The 26,387-nt window shown below is 41.6% G+C and overlaps 1 pseudogene; it reads right to left on the bottom strand.

Annotated features, from left to right (window-relative positions):
- The window catches only part of LOC134354545 (calcium-activated chloride channel regulator 1-like), a 63,032-nt pseudogene that overhangs the window by 21,517 nt on the left and 15,128 nt on the right, over positions 1-26,387 (bottom strand).

Here is a 26,387-nt window from a genome sequence, read left to right as displayed (position 1 = left end):
ACCATGAGAAAACATCAACCAGGAATCCACAGAGGTACAAAAATGCAAACAGAAATGGAGGTGGATTATTCACAGCTTGAAGAAGCCAACAACATCGTCATGAGGCAGGCATTAAAATGGAATCCATGAAGGAGAGACACAAAGACCAAAATTCAGCAATGGGGACATTCTTGGTCCACCCACAAAGAACGGAGAACAATGGAGACAGAAGGTCATCAATGGTCTATGCTCCACTGGGAGATAATGACCCAAGAATTAGAATAAGACATGCCCATTATCTCTGTCCTGATACTCATATTCACCTACATACAGGGGCGATTTACACTGGCCAAATCACTACTATTCTGAGTGTGGGATGTGGGAGGAAAGTGGAGCATCCAGAGGAAACCTACACAGTCACAGGGAATGTTATTGAGCCATAGAGAAGAGGAACACAGGACTGGGTCCTTGGGCACAACTCGTACTGTTTGCCAGCATTAAGACCATATTCCTCTATGTCTTTTCTATCCAGATACCTGTCCAAATGCCTCTTAAATGTTGTAACTGTATCAGTTTCTTACCATCTCTTCTGACAGATTGTTCCAGACATTTACCACCCCTTGTGTGAAAGCATGCTCCTCAAATCTCCATTAGACTATAAAATGGGCAGAATTAGGCCATTTGGGCCATTGAGTCTGCTCAGTTAATTAATCATGGTTGATTGAATTTTCTGTAAACCTGTCTTCTTCCAGTAACCTTTGACACATTTAGTGATGAAAAAATATCAACTTTCACTTTAGACAAGCGCAATAATTTAGAATCTACAGCTGTCTGTGACAATGTGTTCCACAGATTCACCATCCTCTGTCTAAAGAAGTCCTCCTCATCTCCATTCTAAACGGACAACCTTGTATTTTGAGTGTGCCCTCTGGTCCTCATCTCCCCCACTATTGAAAACATTCTCTCCAAGTCCACTCTAAATAGGCCTTTCAATATTCAGTATGTTTTAGAGAGATCCCTCCTCATTCTTCTGAACTCCAGTGAGTACAGACCCAGAGCCATCAAATGTTCCTCATATAGCCTTAGACTCTCCCAACATAGGAAACATCCTCTCCACATCCATTTGCAAAGCATCAAGTTAGATAAGTCACCGGGACTGGATGAGATGTACCCAGGCTACTGTGAGAGGTGAGGCTGGAGATTGTTGATCCTCTGGCAATGATCTTTGCATCATCAATGGGGACGGGAGAGGTTCCAGAGGATTGGAGGGTTGCGGATGTTATTCAAGAAAGGGAGCAGAGGTAGCCCAGGAAATTATAGACCAGTGGCTGGTAAGTTAATGGAGAAGATCCTGAGAGGTGGAATTTATGAAGATTTGGAGAGGTATAATATGGTATAGTATGGGTTTGTGAAAGGCAGGCCATGCCTTATGAGCCTGATCGAATTTTTTGAGGATGTGGCTAAACACATTGATGTAGGTAGAGCAGTAGATATAGTGTATATGGATTTTAGCAAGGCATTTGACAAGGTACCCCAGGCAAGGCATATTGAGAAAGTAAGGAGGCATGGGATCGAAAGGGACATTGCTTTGTGGATCTGGAACTGGCTTGCCCACAGAAGGCAAAGAGTGGTTGTAGATGGGTCATATTTTGCATGGAGGTCACCAGTGGTGTGGCTCAGGGATCTGTTCTGGGACCCCTACTCTTCATGATTTTTATAAATGACTGGATGAGGAAGTGGAGGGATGGGTTAGTAAATTTGCTGATGACTCAAAGGTTGGGGGTATTGTGGATAGTGTGGAGGGCTGTCAGTGGTTACAGCAGGACATTGATAGGATGAAAAACTGGGCTGAGAAGTGGCAGGTGATTGTGTGAAGTGGTTCATTTTGGTAGGTCAAATTTGATGGCAGAATAAAGTATTAATGGTAAAACTCTTGGCAGTGTTAAGGATCAGAGGGATCTTGGGGTCCAAGTCCACAGGACACTCAACGCTGCTGCGCAGGTTGACTGTGGCTAAGAAAGCATATGGTGCATTGGCCTTCATCAATCGTGGGATTGAGTTTAGGAGCCAAAAGGTATTGTTGTAGCTGTATAGGAACCTGGTCAGACCTCACTTGGAGTACTGTGCTCAGTTCTCTAGTCACATCACTACAGGATGGATGTGGAAACCATAGTAAGGGTGCAAAGGAGATTTACAAGGATGTTGCTTGGATTGGGGAGCATGCCTTATGAGAATAGGTTGATTGAGCTCAGCCTTTTTTCCTTGGAGTGACGGAGGATAAGAGGTGACCTGATAGAGGTGTATAAGATGAGAGGCATTGATCTTGTGGATAGTCAAAGGTTTTTTCTCAGGGCTGAATTGGCCAGCATGAGAGGGCACAGTTTTAAGGTGCTTAGAAGTAGGTACAGAGGAGATGTCAGGAGTAAGTTTTTTTTTTATTAACGCAGAGAGTGGTGAGTGCGTGGAATGGGCTGCCAGCGACGGCGGTGGAGGTGGATACGATAGGGTCTTTTAAGAGATTCCTGGACAGGTACATGAAGTTGAGAAAAGTAGATTATGTATAAACCTAGGTAATTTCAGGATATGTTTGGCACAGCTTTGTCGGCCAAAGGGCCTGAATTCTGCTGTAGGTTTTCCATGTTTCTAATTTTGAATGTTCAGAAGAGTACGAACTGTGCAAATACAATAGAGAAAAATAATAAATAAATGAGCGACAAATATCGAGGAGATAGACATGAGATAGAGTCCTTGGAATTGAATTCATAGGTTGTGGCAACAGTTCATTGATGGGGTAAGTGATGTTGAGTGCAGTTATGCATCTGGTTCAAGATCCTGATGGTTGAGGGGTAATAATTGTTTCTGAACCTGGTGCTGTGGGTCCTGAGGATCTTGTATTTTCATCTTGATGGCAGCAGCAAGCAGAAAGCATGGCATACGTGGTTGGTGTCCCTAATGATGCTGAATTCCTGTGAGAGCGTTCTGTGTAAATTTGCTCAAACTGGGGAGGGCTTTACCTGTGATGGAATGAGCCATATCCACTACTTTTTGTATGAATGCCTGTTCAGGGGTGTTTTGTTTTCATGATACAACCAGTCAATATACTCTTATAATATAATCTGTCAAGATTTTTTTTGATGTCATGCCAAATCTTTGCAAACTTCTAAGGAAGTAGATTTACTGCACTTACCTGCTGGGCCCCGGACAGATCCTCTGAAATGCTAACCAAGGAATTTAACGTTGCTGTGCCTCTCCACTATGATTCCCTGATGAGGACTGGCTCATGGACATCTAGTTTCCTCCTCCTAAAGTCAATAATCAACTCTTTACTACCTGACATTGAGCGAGAGGTTGTTGTGGCACCACTGAGCCAGATTTTAATCTCCGTCCTCTATGCTGATTCGTCACGACCTTTGATCTGGCCAATAGTGATATCATCAGCAAACATCAGTATGGTATTGGCGTTGTACTTAGCTTCACTGTCATAAGTGTAAAGCAAATGAAACAAGTGTAGTGTGAAAAACATAACTGTATACAATAGTCCAATTTGATCTGTAGAATAGAAAGTGTATGGCAATAAACAGTAACACTCAGTCAATAGAAACTGAATGAACATGACCAAATAATGGACGTTGACTGCAATGTTAACAGAAAGTAAAACTAGAAAACTGTGGAAACCGGACAGGTCCATCAGCATCTGTGGAAAGAGAAATGAAGATAATCTTTCAGGTACATAGTATACCTGTGCAGCGCCTTCAATTTCGAGCCGTGCAGTGCGCATGTACTCTTCTATGACAATGTCATTGTTGCCGTATACTTTTCCATTGGGGTCACGTACAAATACTTGTGGTGTGCACATCTCCCAAGTGAACACAAAATGTGTGTTGTTTCCAACAGTTTTATCGATGACAAATGAATCATTAAACCAACTGTTTTCATCAACATTTCTTCCCTTACTTTCAAGCTAGAAATGAGGAAATAATATACATTATTACAGAGCACTTAGTACCAGAAGAATAATTTGAAATTAACTCTCTAAGGTAATCAAACCTGGATTGACTGCTAATTAATGTCACCATCTCCTGATTCTAGTGCACTGAATGCATCAATTAGTCCATTCGTGTCCACGTTATCGGTGACTGTAAACTGTAGACCTCCTATTTAATGGAAAAGGAAAAATAATAAATAATTCAGATGTTATCCATGATTTCCTCTTTTATCAGTCCAACCCTCACTCTAGTTATCCACATACATATGTATCTTTTCATATGTATAGAACACCTTGGGGAATCCTTAATTCTACTAATCAAAGTCTTCCTATGTCCCCTTCTAGCTCTCTTTAGTGCATTTCAAGCTCCTTCCTGGTTACTTTATAAATCTAGAACTCTGTCTAAACCTTGGTTCCAAAACCTTAAGTAAGCTTTTCTCTTCCTCTTGACTAGATGTTCCACATCTTTTGTTTCTTCAATTTACTATCCTTACCCTGCCTCAATGGAACAATCCTATCCAGAACCCTGTGCAAGTGCTCCTGCCATTGCCTGTAAGGACTTTGTACATTTTCCATGTTTCAGAGTGAGTTTCCTCCAGGTGCTGCCGTTTCCTCCCACAGTCCAAAGACGTATTGGTTGGTAGGTTAATTGGTCATTGTAAATTGTCCCGTGATTAGGCTAGGGTCAAATGGGGAGATTGAGTGGTGGTGTGACTCAAAGGCCAGAAGTGCCAATTCTGCACTGTATCTCAATAAATAAAATACATAAATAAGCAACCTCCAGATTACCGTTGTGCATTTCCCTGAGTACATCTGTTCCCACTTTATGCTCCCAAGTTCCTGCCTAATAGGATCAAAATTTCCCCTACCCCAAGTCAGCGCCTTCCTATTCTGTTTGCTCCTAAACTGTCCAAGGTCAGAGAGTTGTCATCACTCCTTCGAAATTCTCGCCCTCCAAGAGATCTGTCGCCTGATCAGGTTCATTACTAGTACAGGCGTCCCCCGCTTTTCGAACATTCGCTTTACGAAACCTCACTGTTACGAAAGACCTACATTAGTTACCTGTTTTCGCTAACAGAAGGTGTTTTCACTGTTATGAAGAAAGGCAGCGCGTGATAAAAAGCAGCGCACGCCCCAAGCAGCCACTCTCCCCCGGATCCGGAACAGCATTCTCGCCTGCATTGTTTAAACACGTGCCTGTGAGCAGCCATTAGCAAGATGAGTTCTAAGGTATCGGAAAAGCATAAAAGATCTCATAAGGGTGTTACACTTAGCGTAAAACTAGACATAATTAAGTGTTTTGATCGTGGTGAATGAAGTAAGGACAAAGTGAGTTTGTTTTGTGGAAGTTGACGAAGATGATATTGAAGAGGTTTTGGCATCTCATGACCAAGAACTGATAGAGGAAGAGCTGATGCAATTGGAAGAGGAAAGGATAACAATCGAAACCGAATGCAGTAATAAACAGAAGTGAAGTCGTCCAGGAACTGAACGTGAAGCAACTGCGTGAGATTTTCACTGCAATGATAAAGTACGTGTGATGAAGGCCCGTCACTGACTATGGACAGCACATGGCGCACTCGGTAAAACACTTATCCCCAGCAGTGATAGTGACTGAGTCTGAAACAGAGCTGCTGTATGGAGCTGTCTCATAGAGGCAGCAGCAACCTGCACAGGTGTGCTGATGGTGGAGGATACCATTCTTAATTGGATAATTGAGTTAATTAGCTTTTGGTTGGTCCAGGGAGAGGGGCTTAGCAGTTATAAGGCTCAGGTTACCAAGGCTTTTGGGTTAGTTTTCTTTTGTGTTTGGTCTGAGGGTGGCTGTATATTTTTACATACATACATATATTAGTTTTTTTCTTGTTTTGAGGTAAATGAAAGCACCTCAATCTATTTTTGCGACTCAAGCCATCTTGTTATCTTTCTTAAACAATTGACCCACAGTTTTTTGTGACAGTACGACTTTAATTTTGAAACGGTACGTCGGTCTAGGGCATATTTGCAAGATGGTTTGAGTCCTTGAGGCTCAGCAGTCAAACATACAGTCATTTTTCATGCCTTCCACATCAGCCACAGCAGACGATGAACCTCGACCTTCGACATCGAGGCAGGCAGTCATAGGAGAAGATGAGCTGCCTGCCCTAATGGAAACACGACGATTAGATGACACCCCAGTGTCTCACCACCCCAACCCCCGGGCTGCAGACAGATACCGATTCGTGGAGAATGCAACGGTAGCCAGAAGGCACACAGCACATCTTTAAGAAAAAAGCCAAAATAAACATGCTAATTAATTAGGTGCTGCCTGGCACGTAAATGTTGGCCCAGATCAGAGGCGATTTTGCATCGCCTCTGATCTGGGCCAACAATTACGTGCTGGGTGGCACCTAATTAATTAGCTTGCTTACTTTGGCTTTTTTCTTGAAGATGTGCTGGGGGCGTCCCGGCTACCGTTGTAGCCCTGCATGCTTCGCGGATCGGTATTGGGTCGCTGCCCGGAGGGTGGGGGCCACTGCACCACCCCAACCTCTGACGACTCAGCTTAACACACCATCATCAGTGTGCTTGGCCCTGTCTTCCCGATTCCGGTAAGTGATACTACACTGTACATACATTATTTCTACTTTATATTGGCTGTGTAATTTTACGTGTTACTTGGTATGATTTGGCAGCTTCACAGCTTAAAGATTACTGGAGAGTGTTTTTGCCAACAGCGCTTGCGCCGTGTTTCTGCCGAGAGCACTTGTGTGAGTTTTTCGCTACGGAGAACAGTGCAAGCAATGATTATGGAAAGGTATTTCTACTTTATATAGGCTGTGTATTTATCATCATTCCTGCTTTTACTATATGTTACTGTTATTTTAGGTTTTATGCGTTATTTGGCGTGATTTGGCAGGTTATTTTTGGGTCTGTGAACGCTCACAAATTTTTCCCATATAAATAAATGGTAATTGCTTCTTCACTTTACAACATTCCAGCTTACAAACTGTTTCATAGGAACGTTCTGCCTTCGGATGGCGGAGGAATACCTGTACCAGATCCAGTATGGCCTTTCCTCTAGTCAGCCTGTCTACTTATTTTGTCAGTAATCTATCCCAGATTTACTGAACAAATTTTGCCCCATCAAAACTTTTTACACTTAGGAGGTGCCAATCAATAGCAGGGAAGTTGAAGTCACCCATGACAACAGCTCTTTTTTTTTGCACCTTTCCAAAATCTGCCTGCCAACCTGTTCCTCAGTGTCTGCTGCTTTTGGGGGTCTATAGAATACTCCCAATAGAGTGATTGCTGCATTCTTGTTTCTGATTTGCACCCACACTGACTCAGTACACTATCCTTCCACAACGACATTGTTTTCTGCCACTGTGATACTATCACTGATTAGCAATGCCACCTCTTTCACCTCCCTCCCTATCCGTCTGAAAGATTTAAACCCCAGAACATCCATTAGCCATTCCAGCCTTTGTGACAGCCAAGTTTCTGTAATAGACACAATGTTATAGTTCCATATACTGTCCCATGTTCTAAGTTCATCACCCTTTTGCTCATATGTCTTGCATTAAAATAGACACATTTCAACTAATCTAACAAACTACAGTTATGCTCTATATACTGGCTGTTCATCCTCACAGTCTCTCTACACAGTACATTTACCTTTACACCAACTGCTCCATCCTCTGACCTATTATTCTGGCTCCCATCTCATTGTTAGTTATCCCTCTGTGTCTTGTGGCTAATCAGGCTGCAACCTTTAGCATTTTGTCTTTTTTTTTAAACAAGACTGAGTTGCTTGCTTGATGCTCAACTCAGCAGAGTTGGAAAGTGTGGAAGGAGCTGGATTCTAGCCAGGACCAGTTGTCTCAAAGTCTGATGCTACTACACCACTGTCCAGCGAATCTCACTGTCAAAGTAGTTTATACCCTCCATTACAGCTCCAACAAACCTATCTGCAAGAATATTAGTCACCATTGTGTTCAAAACATTGGAAATAAATACAAAATATGTTGAGGTTTATTTATTTCAACTCTGGTGGTGACAATGTTCATCATTCTCTTCTGTAGACTTGTGTGGGTATAGCAAGACTTTTAGTGGGATGTATGCTACCATGATGAACATTATGTATTGCATAGAAGACAGAGTCAGAATAGATGAGTCTAGTCAGCTGCAGGGATATAACTAGACAGCTAGACAAGAATCACCAAAGTGCAGAAGATATAATAGAAAGGCAACCCTTTACAGTCCCAGCCATAAGATTCGAGTTTGATTCCCGCCGCTGTCTGTAAGGGGTTTGCACGTTCTTCCTGTGACTACGTGAGCTTCCTCCAAGTGCTCTGGTTTCCTTTATCTTCCAAAGTAGTATGAGTTTGGGTAAATAATCTGTGGTGTTACTATCCTGGTGAATCTTGCAGGCTGCTCCCAGATGTAGAACACTATAGGACAGTTCAAGCCCTTCGACCCACAATGTTGTGCCAACCATTTTAGCACTCAGACCGAGTTCAAAGTTGATGAAAACAGTGCATTTCCCTGCATGTTTTGATGTACATCTGTCAAATAAAGCTAATCTTTATAATAGCTCATTAGTCTTTATTACAAAACGGACAGGGTTTCAAAATAGGATGCGTTACTACAATTGTGTCTTCCCTCCTCATTGGTGAAGATCTCCAAGCCAGGTAATATTCTGGTGAATTTCTGCACCCTCTCCAAAAATGTTCTCACACTGTTCTTCTAGTGCTAGCTATCTGGTACTGGTTACCTGTCTTTGCTGAGAGCTTCTCTAGATCCTTGTCTGCACTTGGCCCTAGTGCAATTGTGTGGATCGTGGTGTTACTCTGTACCACCTCTGTGAAACAACTGCTAATACTGTCGTCCTCTCCATCCATAAGCAAAATAATTTCATCACCACTTGTATCTCCATCATCACCACGAAGTATCTGTAAGACAATGAGTTGTCAACAAATTGGGTAAAATGTAATCCCTGAAAGGAATGTGTTCATGAAGTTTTCCAGACCTACCTGAAAGCCAGATCGAACCCCCGCACAGATATTCGTTCCCCCTCCAGTTGATGTTGGTAGCAGCTGTACAAGATGCTTCCTCACACTCGGATTATCAATCTTTTTTAACTGTGTATTAATGCTTGCATCAGAGTTAAAAGTGACAATTCCAACTTGTGTCCTTTTTCAATGATCTGCTGCAAGAATATCTCAGCAGCTTGTCGAAGCCTGACAATGCGATTCCCCTGTTCACAAACATAAAGCACAAAGTGTGATGTAAGATTAATCTCAGCCCCGTTTAATGGGCCAGACAGTGCTGGATACAACTGAATCTTAATGCCTTTAGATGTAAACCATGAAGCTGCGGCCATTCTGCTGGAATCAGGCTGTTGTTGCAATTCAGCCCCACATTACTGGATGAGCAAGTGACCAGCACATTTACCTGTTTGGTAATGTGGGGCTCACCATCCCCAGAGAGGTGACCTGATAGAGAAGTATAAGATGATGAGAGGCATTAATCATATGCATAGCCAGAGGCTTTTTCCCAGGGCTGAAATGTCTAACATGAGGGGGCAGAGTTTTAAGGTGCTTGGAAATAGGTACCAAGGGGATATTGGGGTAAGTTCTTCACACAAAGAGTGATGGGTGTGTGGAATGCACTGCCAGTGACGGTGGCAGAAGCAGATACAATAGGGTCTTTTAAGAGCCTCTTAGATAGGTACATAGAGCTGAGAAAAATAGAGGGCTATGCGCTCGGGAAATCCTAGACAGTCTCTAGAGTAGGTTACATGGTCGCCACAACATTGTGGGCCAAAGGGCCTGTAATGTGCTGTAAATTTCTATGTTCCATGGTCTTGCTCATTCGGTGCTGTTTTCAATGTTCCTACTACTGTCTGTAACTAAAACGTATTTTCAAATGTTGTCCAATGCAATTCAATTCAAGGTTGTTTCTTGTCATTCATCAGTAAATGAGTATAAAGCAGAACAAAATGATTGTTTACTCTGGGTCTGAGGCAGCATTAAAAAAAGACACTAGAAATATGAATGTAAAACAGGATGTTGAATATGTCTGCATTTACATATGATTAGCTTTTATACATAGACTGTATATCCATTAAATGACGCCAGGTACATCACATTGTATTTTGGATTAAACCATGGTCCAACGAGAAATTTGTTCTCCAGTTTATGATGTGAGGGTGAACAAGGAACATCGGTTAGGAGTTTAACTTTGTCACCCATTGGAAGGGATATGCTGCTGTCCTAGAAAATAAAGGTTAGCAATAAGTCCCTTGGTCCCTGGAAATGAATATCCAACACAAACTCTGGCTGAACTTTTGGTCTGACCATCTCCTGGAAATGCTAACTGTAGTAGTCTCTGCCTCCTGTACTCTCCTCACTGATCCAACTGCTGCTCCAACCATCCATACAGTCGGAGAGGAGCTACAGCTGGTCAACACTTGCTGCAGAAATTGTCCTCAGTGTCACCTGACTGTTCTCTGATCTCCCTCACCACACAAGAGGCACACATAGTGTTATTATATGTGCATAATACAGAACTTCACTCTCCAGTGGCCAAAATGAGCGATTCACCCAGAACTGGAGGCCACAATGGTGACTGTGGTTGCATGTGCACAGTAATAAAATGTCCTAATGTAAACACACACCAAGTTTGTCTCTATTAAGAACAAATATAACATGGTGTCAGAAGTCAACGTACTGATCACAGAGTAAATGAATACTGTGTGCAACTGAGAAAGAGAGAGAGTCCAAAGGTGCTAGCAGCAAGTGACAGAGAGAAGCCAGCCAATGAGGCAAGAAAACATATTTTTACCAAGTCACCAGATTCACCAAGAAAGATTCTATTGAGAGGGCTTGAGTTCCCATCATGGATAAGCTAAATCCTCCCACACCTGTGCAGTTTACTGGCAATCCAACTGATAATTGGAAATGCTTCAAACAGTGTTTAAATTTATATTTAGCTGCTAGCAGAGTGGGAGAGGCCGATGAAAATTTGAAAGTGACTATTTTTCTGTATGTAATTGATGAAGGTGCTTTGGACATCTATAACAACTTTCAAATTGATGAGACAACTTCTACGTTGGTCACTCTGATAACAAAATTTGAGGATCATCACATCTGAGAGATACATTTTTTTCCCTGTGACCAGAAACAAAGTGTTAGCTTTGACCAATACCTAGCTGAGCTTCACACACTGAGTAAATCCTGTGAATTTAGTGATTTGAGAAACTCAGTCGTTAGCGAGGGAATATTTTAAGGAGCTGCACAGGGCTGACACAACAGTGGTGTCAAGAAAACAACCTCTCCCTCAATATCGCAAAATTGAGGTTGTGAACTACAGGAGGAACGGAGACAGTCTCACCCCTATTGACATCTATGGATCTAGGGTTGAGAGGGTGAACAGCTTTAAGTTCCTTGGTATACACATCACCAAGGACCTCATGTAGTCTGTAAATACCCTCGCATTAGGCTGTGTGGTGAAAAAAACACAACAGTGCCTCTTCACCTTAGATGTTTGAAGAAGTTTGGCATGAGTCCCCAATTCCTTAGGACTTTCTACAGGGACAGAATTAAGAGCGTCCTGACTGGCTGCATCACTGCCTGGTATGGGTACTGTACTTCCCTCAATCGCAGGACTCTGCAGAGAGTGGTGCAGACAGCCCAGCACATCTGTGGATGTGAACTTCCCACTATTCAGGACTTTTACAGAGACAGCTGTGTGGAAAAAGGCCCGAAGGATCATTGGGGACCTGAGGCACCCCAAGCACAAGCTGTTCCAACTGCTACCATCCAGGAGACGGTACCATAGCCTAAAAGCCAGACGGAACAGGCTCCAGGACAGCTCCTTTCACCAGGCCATCAGACTGATTAATTCACGCTGACAATTGTATTTCTATGCTATATTGACTGTTCTGTTGTACATACGATCTATTACAAATTACTATAAATTGCACATTCAGAGGGAGACATAATGTAAAGATTTTTACTCTTCGTGTATGTGAAGGATGTAAGAAATAGTCAATTCAATTCAATTCAGTGCATGGTGTGAAATCAGAGGAGCAGTGCACAAGGCGTTTCCCAAATCAACAGCAAAGCAAAGAGGAATGCGCAGACTGCAAATGCAGCAGATGTGAGGTAGTCACATTCCAAAGATGTAACCTGCCTATGGAAAGTCCTTCAATAATTGTGGGAAGAAGAATCATTTTGCAAAGTGCTGCAAAGCTGAGGCAACCAAGGGAAAAGTACACACAGGTGAAGGAAATGGAGGAAGTCTTTGTGATTTTTCTACAGCAGGATTTCTCAACTGGGGTTCCACAAGAGGTCACTAGGGGTTCTGCAAGAGTTAGTGATTTAAAATAATAAAATTGTTTTTGAACTTCGCGCAAAGTGCGATGCTAGCACTTGCAGTGGTGGGCAGTGATCAAAAAGCCTCGTTAGCAATCTCGTTAGGTCTCCAGCCCAGTATGGGAGTGTGCAGCAGGACCATGTTTGAGTCCTCTCCCTTCCGAATTATCTTCCGCAATTTCTCCTTACATGCCACTGACTGACTTATGGGAGCAAACAAACTCTACTGATGTAGCGAAAAATTGCAGCAAGATTTTCATTCTAAAGGTGATCCAATGTTGTGATTTGGCTGCAGTTTACAGCTTCTTACCTGCGTGAGCAAGCTTTTTCTTCTTTATCTAGCATCAAGAGCAAGGATAGAAATTGGTTGAAGGTGAAATCTATGTGTGCTTATCTCAAGTTTAACCCAGAATTGAGTACTTGCACAGCAAAAAAAAAGCACAGGTTTCACATATTCAGCCTATATTTAAACCTGATCATGTCACTTAGTAAAAAATGTTTTTTTTGAAGTTTTGTATAAAATTTTGTGTTTTAGGCTATATTTTTTTATTCATATGGCTTTGGCTTATGGTTTTTAGTAAGTTTAATATTCAACTTCATCAATAAATTTTCATGTTGTAAATAGCATTGATTAAAATCAATTTACAACCTTTATTTAAATTAAATCTATGGAGCCTACCTTTAGAAAAATCAAATCCCATTTTGGCTTAAGCCAGTTCTTTTACAGAAATTTATTATGTTTGCCTTAAAAGTTTTTAAAATTTATGGAAGGAAAGATGAATTTCAAGAAAGGTAGGTTAAGCTTAACTGCCAGTTTCAACCACTCACTGATATGGGTAAAATTTCCCACTTGCTTCAAAAAGGCAACAACTATACTAGTGCCTAAAAAGAATAATAAGTAAAGTAAAGGCATCCGTTAGTCTTGTGAGACCATGGAGCTGCGCCTGGAAAGTCTTCACTCCCCAGGGCGCAGGCCTGGGCAAGGTTGTATGGAAGACCAGCAGTTGCCCATGCTGCAAGTTTCCCCTCTCCACGACACCAATGTTGTCCAAGGGAAGGGCATTAGGACCCATACAGCTTGGCACCAGTGTCGTCGCAGAGCAATGTGTGATTAAGTGCCTTGCTCAAGGACACAACACGTTGCCTCGGCTGGGGCTCAAACTCATGACCTTCAGGTCACTAGTCCAATGCCTTAACCACTTGGCCACGTGTCCACAAAAAAAAAATAATATGAGCTGCCTTAATGACTATCTCCCAATAGTACTCACACCTACAGTGATGAAATTCATGACTGGACTGAACTCTTCTCTCAGCAAGGACCTGGACCCTCTATAGTTTGCCTTTCGCCACAATAGAACAATGGCACATGCAATCTCGATGGCTCTTCACATGGCCTTAGACCACCTGGACAATACAAACACCTATGTCAGGATGATGTTAATCAACAATGATTCAGCATTTAACACCATCATTCCAACAATCCTAATTGATAAGTTACAGAACCTGGGCCTCTGTACCTCCTTCTGCAATTGGATCCTCGACTTCCCAACTGGAAGACCACAATCTGTGTGGATTGGTGATAATATCTCTTCCTCACTGATGATCACCACTGAGCACCACAGGGGTGTGTGCTAAGCTCACTGCTCTACTCTCTCTATACCCATGACTGTGTGGCTAGGCACAGTATCTGTAAATTTGCTGATGATACAACCATTGCTGGTAGAATTTCAGATCGAAACAAGAAGGCATACAGGAGTGAGATATACCCACTAGTGGAGTGGTGTCGCAGCAACAAGCTTGCACTCAAGGTCAGAAAGATGAACGAGCTGATTGAGGACTTCAGGAAGGGTAAGACGAAGGAACATACAACAATCCTCATAAGAGGGATCAGAATTGGAGAGTGAGCAATTTTAAGTTTCTGTAACCTTCTCCCAACATATCGATGAAGTTATTAAGGCAAGACAGCTACTATACATCATTAGGAGTTTGAAGAGATTTTGTATGTCAACAGAAACACTCAAAAACTTCTACAGGTGTACTGTCAAGAGCATTCTGACAAGCTGCATCACGGCACAGGATCAAAAGACGCTGCAGAGGGTCGTAAATTAAGTCGGCCACCAAGGTACCCCAGACCTGTTCAAGGAGTGGTGTCTCAGAAAGTCAACGTCCAGCACCCAGGGCATGCCCTTTTCTCACTGCTACCATCAGGTAGGAGGTATAGAATCCTGAAGGCACACACTCAGTGAATCAGGAACAGCTTCTTCCCCTCTGCCATCTGATTTCTAAATGGACATTGAACCCTTGAACACAACCCACTGTTTTAATACATTATTTCTGTTTTTGCATGATTTTAATCTATTCAATATATGTATACTGTAATTGATTGATTGATTTTTCTTTTCTATTATATATTGCATTGAACTATTGTTGGTAAGTTAACAAATGTCACAAAAATAGGCCGGTGATAATAAACTTGATTCTGATTCTGTTTTTTCCAAGAAAGGTTGGCTAAAAATCATTCTCCACTCAAAAGAGCATTGACAGTTATTTTTCGATTCTTATATCTACAACTTAATGATCACGCTAACATACCGTGAGCTGTAGATACAATAATTTTTACCCAAGGGTTCCCTGAAACCTGAACATTTTTTCAATGGTTCCCCGAAGACAACAAAGTTGAGAAAGGCTGCTCTAGAAGATACACGAAGGGCATCTTGGTGTAGAAAAATGTAAACAGAGCTCGTGAAGTGATGTACTGGCCAAGAATAAATGAAGATGTCAGCCAGACCATTGCTTCATGTGAAATATGTCTTAGCTCCAAACCAAAGCAGCAAGCAGAACCACTTACATCCTGTACTAGACAGGTCATACTTCAAAGTTACAATGGATTTCTTTGATTGTAATGGGAAGCATCATATTGCTATAGCAGACCACTTCTCCAATTACCCAGAGGTTGCAATACTGAAATCAACATCCAGTAAAGCCAACATTGTCTTCCTGAAAAAGTGTTTGCAAGACATGGAGTTCCATGTGAAGTAGTATCAGACAATGGTTCACAATTTTTCAGTTGTGAATTTGAGTCCTTTGCCAATGTTTGTGGGTCTTGACATACAAACTCAAGCCCACCTTACTCAAAATGCAATGCCCTGGCAAATAGTTCGGTCAAGGTTGTGAAGGTCTTCATGAAGAAAGCACAAAATGGATGAGAGGAATTCTGTAAGACTAATGTTTTACAGAAGTGCACGACTACGGAATGGCCTGTCACCAGCCCAAGTGCTAATGGGTCAATGCATATGCACTAATCCTCCAGTCAATAAAAACCTGTTGACACCTAGAGGAGCACGCAAGGTCAAATTGGCTAAAGTGAAAGAGAAAGAAAAACAGCAGCAGTATCACAACAAGACTGCGAAAAACGTACTAGTCCTGAAGCCTGAACATCAAGTGCGAATCCAAGATCACGATTCTGGCACATGGTGCATGCAAGGATATGTGCAAGAAGAAGTAGCTCCACATTCTTACCAGATCCAAATGGAGCAAGGGACACCTCTGAGAAGGAACTACATGGATGTACAAGCTCCAACCCATAGCTGTGACACATTACCTGTCAGTACACCAAAGGGGCCAGCATATCTAGAAAGTGAACATGTTGGTCATAGTTCACAGAAAGACACAAATATTAATAAGCAAATGCAAGCAACATACACATGGAAACAAATAGTAGACCAAAAGTTGATGAATGGGCAAAGGACTGTTGTTGTTCATTACAATGGAAGCTGAAATGGTGAACAGTTGAAAATTCAAAAAAAAGAGATTGGGTATGGAATGTAGATGTCTTTGTTGGAAAGGTTTATTGTTTCTTGCAGGTTTAAAAGGACTTAGTATTGTGTTTGTTTGTTTTTTCCTTTGGGTGGGGGAAGATGTGCTATCATTTGTGCATAATGAAGAATTTCAGTTCCACTTGAGCATGGCGAGCAATTCATCTGGAACCAGAGGTGACGATGGTGATGGGTTTGAGAGTGCACAGTGTTGAGCAGTTCAGCAATAAAATGTTTTAATATCAGCCCACACCAAGTTTGCCTTTACTAAGCACAAACATAACATATACCACTGAGCACTACCACTACCCTTGCAGTGAACTAGTAGAGTTGAGGAAAAAGGTAAAACTTCACCTTGCTTTCCCAATTTCTGCTCCCCCATCTCACTGAATCCTGGTGTTCACCAAAGCCAGTGTTGCAATGAGGAACTGGAGCAAACCATCAAGTGCAGGACACAGGCATAGCGATTGAGTTTGGATGTTTACACCGGCATAAACGCCAAACAGCAAGCAAGAGGGCTCTTGACACGGGGCCCTGATATGGAACCATGACCCTGAGCTTTGACTCAGAGAAACAAGTCTCATAGGTAAACCTTGGAACTGGAACTAAACTTAGAACAAACGGTTCTAAGCAATCAGGAAATGTAGTTTACTCACAGGGAAAAAGACCAACAAAAGTGTCTGTCTGTATCTTGTTTTACGGCGGTTGGCATCCAGCTTAATGGTGCATTACCGCCACCCTCTGCTCCAGAATGTGCACTAGACATACATTCTAAATCCCTTCACCCAATCACACACACACGCACACACACACACACAAACCTACACTTCACCCTCCCATCTTTGACCATCCTAGTATCCTATTCCTGTTTATTCGTCATATTCTATAAAAAACCCCTGTACCCCTTAAAAACGCTAAAAATACCCGGACTTGTGCTCTCTCACCCATGCCCAGCAACCTTTTTAATGTAAATTCCTGCATCCCCAACTCCCTTAATTTATTTCTCATCATCTCTCTCTGTATCCCATACTTCCTGCAACTCAGAACTACATGTTCTACTGACTCCTCTTCCTGACATTCCTCACACAATCCTGTCTGGTGTTTCCCTATCATTTTCAATGTTTTGTTTAATGCACAGTGCCCCAGCCTTAACCTAGTCCACACAATTTCCTCTCTTCTGTTTCCATTACCTACCCTAGTAACTGCAATACTCTTTTGTATTTGATATAAATGCCTCCCTTTCCCCTCCCTGTCCCATCTTTCTTGCCACATTCGGTTGACTTTTTCCCAGATTACACACTTAACCTCTGCTTTACTGATACTAATGTGCATTTCCACATTTTCTTTCTTTAACGCCCTCTTTGCCAACTCATCCACCCTCTCATTCCCCTTCACCCCTACATGTGCTGGAACCCATAGAAATTTTACCTGACCTCCCTGATTTGCAATTCTTGTAACTAACTGAAGGACTTCATAAAGTACATCTTGCCGACTGTTTGTGTGAAAAGACCTTAAACTTGCTAGAACTGAGGATGAATCTAAACATATCAATGCTTTGGATGGTCTGGCTTTCTGCACCCATTGCAATGCAACCAACACTGCCAGCATCTCCACTGTAAATACCCCTAACTTATTAGATGTTCTTCTGCTGATTCCAATTTCTTTCGCTGGTATTACCACCCCAAACCCTGTCACTCCTGTTTCAGGTTCCTTCGCACCATCTGTATAAATGTGAGTATAATCACTATACTTTTCCATCACATGACAGTTAAATGCATTTACCAAATCTGTTTTATATCTTTCTTTCCTTTTTACCTCTAACAAATGCCAGTCTATGTCAGGCCATACAAGCTTCCATGGAGCTACAACCGGATAAACTACTGAAGGACTTATCCTCAGATCAAACACTCCACATTCTTTCGCGATATCATTCCCTACCCGACTAAAGGTATCCCTCTGAAACCTCCCATTTTCCCAGCACTCCTGCAACACTCCTTTAGTAGGGTGAGAATCATTGTGCCCCTGCAAGTTAGCCCAGTAGTTTGCCATCAGTTGCATCCTTCTTAGTTCCAAAGGCATTATTCCCATTTCTACCTGTAGGGCTGACACTGGTGACATTTTAAAAGCCCCACTGCACACTCTCAAGGCCTGAGCCTGAATCACATCCAGTTTCCTTATAAGAGACCTAACTGCTGATCCATATACTATATTTCCATAATCCAATACAGATCTTACTAAAGCCACATACATTCTCTTCAAAGCTGAACAACTTGCTCCCCATTCCCTACCAGTCAAACATCTCATCACATTTATTACTTTTTTACATTTCTCCTCAACTTCCCTGATATGGTCTGCCCATGTTAATCGTGAATCAAATATAACTCCCAGAAATTTAAATGATGCAACCCTTTCTAATTCAACCCCATACATCCTTAACTTCTTCCCTACCTCAACCCTTTTCCTGGTAAAAAATACAGTTTGAGTTTTATCTACTGAAAATCTACATCCCCAATCATAACCCCCACTCCATCACTTCATCAATTGCTTCTTGTAGTTTCCTGATTATATAGTCCATGTTCCTGCCTCTTTTCCACAAGGCCCCATCATCCGCAAACAGTGACCTACCTATATCCACTGGTACCTTTGTGAAGACATCATTGATCATAATCATGAAAAGTAATGGGCTAATCACACTACCTTGAGGTGTGCCATTTTCCACTATGTACTGTTTTGATAATTCTGATCCAATCCAAACTTGAATTTTTCTACCAAACAAAAGATCTTTAATCCAATTAAAAACTCTCCCACCAACCCCCATCTTGTGCGGTTTAATTAATAATCCTTCCTTCCACATCATATCATAGGCTTTTTCAATGTCAAAGAACACTGCCACTACTGACTCTCTATTTGCCTGGGCCTTCCTTATTTCAGTCTCTAACATTATCACTGAGTCCATAGAATTCCTTCCCTTTCTAAAACCACTCTGATAACTTGCCAGCATTCCCCTTTTCTCAAGCTCATATGATAACCTTTCTGTTATCATCCTTTCCATTATCTTACATATACTTGATGTTAATGCAATTGGTCTGTAGCTAGTGGGTTTTGACAGATCCTTGCCAACCAACAAAAGTGGTTGTGACTTAAGGGTTCTTATACTGAGTCTTTGATGGAAACCAGGTGTGCCATCATCAAAGAGAATTGGAAGCAATCTGGGAAATTAACGATTGGGACCATGGCATAATCAAAGAAAATTAGGAGCAAGATAGGGAATTAACGATCGGGACCATGACAGCCAGCACTTTAACCAACTGACAGCACTGCACCATTATACACTGAAGGACTGACAAACAAACATAAAAAGCTGTCCATTTTATCCAAGTATCTCAGTTTCCAGTTGAGGGATCAAGTTGGATAAATTAATCTATGTAGCTGTTTGGATTGTCTAAAGATATGTCCTCAGCATAATAAAGATTGTGACACTGTCCTAAGTATGTAGTTGCTTTGAGTCTCTGTATTATTCACACTGGTTAAATGGAAAAAAAATTCTTAATTTCCACAACTCTATTCTACCATTGTCTAGCCATTTGATTATAAAACCTTACTGAATGTTTGGGTCCAAAGGATTGTCCATGCATTAGGTTTAGTGTCCCGTGGTTTCACTGAGTGGTACCAAGGATTATAGATTTGAAGAAATTAAGGGCAGGAAGCTCAGGTGTAAGATGGTAAAGCTGTCTAACTGATCATTTACACACATTAGCCAAAAGCTCACCCCATCACTGAGTGAATGCCGTCTCTTAGTCCGACAGGAATGTTAAACCCACTTCAACATTTTGCATAAATTTGAAACAAATGGTGACCATATGTTTGTTTCTACTCACATACAGTAAATGAAAATGAAATATTATAGACAAAAAATTGCACAGTTCCCACTCTGAGGCCTCTCTTCAAGCATCAAGTTGAACTTTAATCACCATATACATTTACATATCTTAGGAGTTTGCTGTGGTGTGTTGCTCAGGGCACAAAATGCACCAAAAAACAACACTCAACAATTATAACAAATAATGAATTATATAAAGTAAAGAATTATATATAACTAAGAATGCTAATGAAGTTAGAGGTTAAAAGATGGGAATGGAATAAAATATGCGTAAATAAATAAATATCAGAATGCATTTACAATGTCACTCTCTTGTTACCCTATCTACACAATTCATCGAATGGCCTGATCATAAAGACCTTACCTTATTCATGCTTCCTGAAACGCCAAGGACTAAGCAAAGCACACGGTCCTTGGCCTGTAGAAGTGTGAATGTTGGGATGGTTGAACCAGTGTGGGACGAAGAAATGTATCTGAAGTCTTCCGAGTGGCTGATCACATCCCAAGTGCTCCTGTAATTACACATAGTGTTCTGCATGTTGGGTGCTTCGGTATTGTGGGTCTTGTCAGTGCAGAATTCAACGACCTAAAAAATGATTAATGTGTAAAACAGATGAGTAGCTAAAAGTAAGTCCTTATCCAGAAGGTTACAATTGATCTCGAAGACTTATTTCAAAGACTAGCCAGGGGATTATTCCCGTTTTATACCTGGTAGTTAATCTTCCATCAACATCACAAACAACAGGGTATCTGGTCAAAGACAAAAATGTGCCTTATGAACTACCATGTCAATGCAGAGTTTTTTGCCCTTCTACACTGATCCCATTTGTTCCCATCTGAACCGTACATGTCGAACTGGGTGTATTTATAGGTATTTGATTGATAGGTATTTAATTAGTAGAGGCATCAAAGATTATAGGGAGAAGCAGGAGAATGGGGTTGAGAAGGGGAAAAAAAATCAGCCATGATTAAATTGCAGAGCAAAGTCAATGGGTCAAATGGCCAAATTCTAATCCTATGTCTTAAGGTCCTATTAGATTTCCCAAAATGTTAAGGATTGTGGGTCATGGAAAATCCTCTTCGACAAAGCAAAAAATACTCTGTAGTGAATAAGGATATTGCCTGGATTGGACTATACTAACCAACATGTAGAGTGGCACTGGTGCGTAGCAGTTAGTGCAATGTTATTACAGTGCCAATGACCCAGGTTCAATTGCTGCTGCTCTCTTTAAGGAGTTTGTATGTTCCTGATATAAACCTGATTCTGAAGCAGCAGAATTCAGGCTGGCCTGGGATATTGCCTTGATGATGCTCTGCAGTGATCAACTGTAACTAATACAATGAGCTGTAAGTAGAAAAGTTCATCATCAGTCGGGAAAGCAGTCCGGTGTCTCTAATTACATTTTTCAATCCTTGATTATACATTATTGAAGATGATGCATTCTGGTTCTTCTCTGGATAAAATGCACAATATCCATTTGGCAATCCTGTCTTTTTATTAATGGTGCAGTCGAAACAGTCACCGCCACTGCAATCTTTAACCAGTCCTTCTACTTCCTTTGAACACCTGAAAGACCAATGACAAAAATAAATCAGATTTGTTTCTGAGTGACCTTTCTATCATTAACCATTGAGTAATTGTGTGCCAGCTTTATTAGAAAAGGCAGACAATTGGAATTTCCCTCAGGTGAGAGGTATACATAGAAACATAGAAAATAGGTGCAGGAGTAGGCCATTTGGCCCTTCGAGCCTGCACTGCCATTCAGTATGATCATGGCTGATCATCCAACTCAGAACCCTGTACCTGCCTTCCCTCCATACCCCCGATCCCTTTAGCCACAAGGGCCATATCAAACTCCCTCTTAAATATAGCCAATGAACTGGCCTCAACTGTTTCCTGTGGCAGAGAATTCCACAGGTTCACTACTCTCTGTGTGAAGAAGTTTTTCCTCATCTCGGTCCTAAAAGGCTTCCCCTTTATCCTCAAACTGTGACCCCTCGTTCTGGACTTCCCCAACATTGGGAACAATCTTCCTACATCTAACCTGTCCAATCCCCTTAGAATTTTATACGTTTCAATAAGATCCCCTTCAATCTTCTGAATTCCAGTGAGTATAAGCCTAGTTGATCCAGTCTTTCATCATATGAAAGTCCTGCCATCTCAGGAATCAATCTGGTGAACCTTCTTTGTACTCCCTCTATGGCAAGGATGTCTTTCCTCAGATTAGGGGACCAAAACTGCACACAATACTCCAGGTGTGGTCTCACCAAGGCCTTGTACAACTGCAGTAGTACCTCCCTGCTCCTGTAATCGAATCCTCTCGCTGTAAATGCCAGCATACCATTCGCCTTTTTCACCGCCTGCTGTACCTGCATGCCCACTTTCAATGACTGGTGTATAATGACACCCAGGTCTCGTTGCACCTCCCCTTTTCCTAATCGGCCACCATTCAGATAATAATCTGTTTTCCTATTTTTGCCACCAAAGTGGATAACTTCACATTTATCCACATTAAATTGCATCTGCCATGAATTTGCCCACTCACCTAACCTATCCAAGTCACCCTGCATCCTCTTAGCATCCTCCTCACAGCTAACACTGCCACCCAGCTTCGTCTCATCTGCAAACTTGGAGATGCTGCATTTAATTCCCTCGTCTAAGTCATTAATATATATTGTAAACAACTGGGATCCCAACACTGAGCTTTGCGGTACCCCACTAGTCACTGCCTGCCATTCTGAAAAGGTCCCGTTTATTCCCACTCTTTGCTTCCTGTCTGCCAACCAATTCTCTATCCACATCAATACCATACCCCCAATACCGTGTGCTTTAAGTTTGCACACTAATCTCCTGTGTGGGACCTTGTCAAAAGCCTTTTGAAAATCCAATTATACATAGAACACAGAAGCTGAGAATTGGAATTTCCCTCAGGTGAGAGGTATACATAGAACACAGGAGAGCTCAGCACAGGAACAGGCACTTCAGCCCACATTGTCACTGCCAAACATGATGCCAAATTAAACAAATGCCATCTGTCTGCACATGATCTCTACCCCCTCTGATGCCCACCTGTCCAAATCCGTCTCCAAGATCACTATTGTATCTGCTTCTGCCAGTTTCCCAGCAGAGTATCCCAGGCATTTAACATTCTCTGTGTAAAAAATCTTAAATCGCACATTTCCTTTAAACTTGCTCACTCTAACCTTAAATCTGTACTCTCTAACACCCAGGGAAAAGACTGACAATCTACCTTATCTCTGCAACACACACACAAAATGTTTCAGGAACTCAGCAGGTCAGGCAGCATCTATAAAGGAATATAAACAGCAGATGTTTTGAGCCAAAATGCTTCAACATGTTCAACAAAGCTATCCCATAAGATGATAGGACCATAAGACATAGGGGCAGAATTTGGCCATGTGGCCCATCAAGCCTGCTCCAGTATTCTATCCTGGCTTACTTATTATCCTTCTCAACCCATTCTCCTGCGTTCTCCCCAAAACTTTTGATGTTCTGACTAATTGAGAACTTACCAACCTCCATCTCAAATATACCCAATGACTTTACCTTCACAGGTGCCTGTGGCAATGAATTCCACAGATTCACCACCCTCTGGCTAAAGGGATTCCTATATATCTCTATTCTAAACGGACATTCTAATTTCATGGCAACACACACAAATGCTGGAGAAACTCAGCAGGCCAGGCAGCATTTATGGAAAAGTGTAAACAGTCAACCTTTTGGTCCCAAAACGTCAACTGTTTACTCTTTTCCATAGGTGCTGCCAGAGTTCCTGAGGTATTTTGTATGTGTTGCTTTGGATTTCCAGCATCTTCAGATTTTCTCGTTTTTGTGATTCTAATTGCCCGATTTTGAATCAAGAACTTATCAACTTCTACTTTAAATACACCCAGTGTTTTGGCCTCCGCAGTTGTCTGTGGCAACAAAGGCCTGAAACACAAACTGTTTATTTTTCTCCATAGATGCTGCCTGAGATCCTCCAGCATTTTGTGTGTGTCCAGATATCAACCATCTGCAGGATCTCTTGTGCAACCAATCTGTGCATCTCATTGTTTTATGTACTTCTATCTGGTCAACTCCAGATAAACTAATCCAAATTTTCCAACCTTCACTTATAGATGATTCAGGTACAACATCCCATTTAACGTCTCCTATACCCTCTCCAAAGCCTCCGCATCCTTTCTTTAATGTGGTGACCAGAGCTGCACACAATATTCCCAATTTGACTTCTCCAAGCATTTATACAGCAGTAACACGAGTTCCCACATGGTAGAAGGTAGAAACATTCAAGGAGAAAAATTATGCTGGGAGCCAGAGGAAGTGGGTGAGGGACTAAGTGAATACTTTGATGGTATCCAGAAAGGAGAAGGACATGGAAGACAGTGAGATCAGTGCAGGGGATGATTATATTCCAGAGCAGGTTCATATCAAGAAGCACGTGGTGTTAGGTCTCTTAAAGAACATTAATGTGGGTAAATCCCCAGGTATGAAATCTATACTAGATTATTGGCAGAGGAAAGAAAAGCGATTGCTGGAGCCTTTAACAGAGATCATTCATTAGTGGAGATCCAAATCATTTATTTAGATCATAAATGACAAAGGATCCAGCACTGAGCCCACAGACTTCCAATGATTGAAATTTCTAGTCCATGTAGATAGAATTTATTGTCCTACCATCATCAATCATCCTTGTCACCTCCTTAAAAAACTCCTACATCGCCATCTTTTTGGCCAAACCAATTTTGAATCCATGAATCCCATATGTATTAATCTTCTGGATCAGCCTACCATGAAAGACTTTTGTCATAAGCTTTCCTAAACTCCAGAGCAACACACACAAAATGCAGATCTTTCCTGGGAACTAGTCTCTACCACAGTCAGCAAATCCTAAGATATTTCTACAGGGGCACAATTGAGAGCATCCTGACTGGCTGCATCACTGCCTGGTATGGGAACTGTACCTCCCTCGGTCGCAGGACTCTGCAGAGAGTGGTGCGGACAGCCCAGCGCATCTGTAGGTGTGAACTTCCCACTAATCAGGACATTTATAAAGACAGGTGTGTAGAAAAGGCCCACAGATCATTAGGGACCCAAGTCATCCCAACTACAAACTGTTCCAGCTGCTACCATACGGTAAACGGTACCGCAGCATAAAAGCCAGGACCAACAGGCTCCAGGACAGCTTCTTCCATCAGGCCATCAGACTGATTAATTCATGCTGACACCACTGTATGTCTATGTTATATTGTTGTACACACTATTTATTATAAATTACTATAAATTGCACATTGTACATTTAGATGGAGACATAACCTAAATATTTTTACTCCTCATGTATATGAAGGATGTAAGTAATAAAGTCAATTCAATTTTGTTTGTGTGTTGCTGATTTACTAAAATCCATGCAGACAACATTCATTGCCCTCCCCTCATCAATCATCTTTGTCACCTCCTCTAAGGTTCATAAGACCTGACCTGCTCTACCCAAAGCCATGCTGACTACCTCAATAAATCACCATTTTCCCAAATACAAATAAATCCTACACCTAGGAATCCTCTCCAAAGCTCCCCCGACATTGATGTGCAGCTCACTTGCCTATAATTTGCCAGATTACCAATTGCTATTCTTAAGCAAAGGAACAACAAAGACTATTGTCCATTTTTTGTAACATCGGGCACTAAGTGTGTTGTAGGAAACTGGTCTGCAATCATTAATAAGAGCCTTACTAAGGTGGGTCCATATACAATCCAATAGAAAGTTATGGTCATTTTGTACTCCACAGCTAGATACCTCAACACAGTCATAATTACAGAATAAACACAAGAGATTGAGCTGATGCTGGAAAGCCAAAGTTACACCCACAAAATGCTGGACTGATGAAGGATTTCAGCCAGAATCATCGACTATTTCCTCTGCAAAGATGTTGCCTGACCTACTGAGTTCATCCCATATTTTGTCTGGAATAACATCAATTAATAATCTGGGAATATTAATGGATTGTGAAGAATTTCAACATCTTGGATGGCAGTCACTTCCAGAAATTAAGTGTTTCTTGTCCATAAACCAGAAAAAGCACAGACTAAACTTGGAATAAATTAGCCAGTACCAGAAATACTCAGAAGGTCTGTCAGCATTGTAGAAAAAGACAGCTGGTTAAGAGTGATCTTATATCAGCACTGGGAAATGATAACTAAAAAACAAGTAGGTAGAACAAAGGGTTCTGGGAATACAGGTCCCTAATTCATTAAAAGTAGCAGCACAGACAGATAGGGTTGTAAAGAAAGCTTTTAACACAAATCTTGATTCAGGATGTTACATTGAAGTTGTATAAGACATTGGTGAGGC

This window comes from Mobula hypostoma, chromosome 12 (genome assembly GCF_963921235.1).
Source record: "Mobula hypostoma chromosome 12, sMobHyp1.1, whole genome shotgun sequence".
Lineage (NCBI taxonomy): Eukaryota > Metazoa > Chordata > Chondrichthyes > Myliobatiformes > Myliobatidae > Mobula > Mobula hypostoma.
This window is presented reverse-complemented; position numbering and strand designations above follow the sequence as displayed.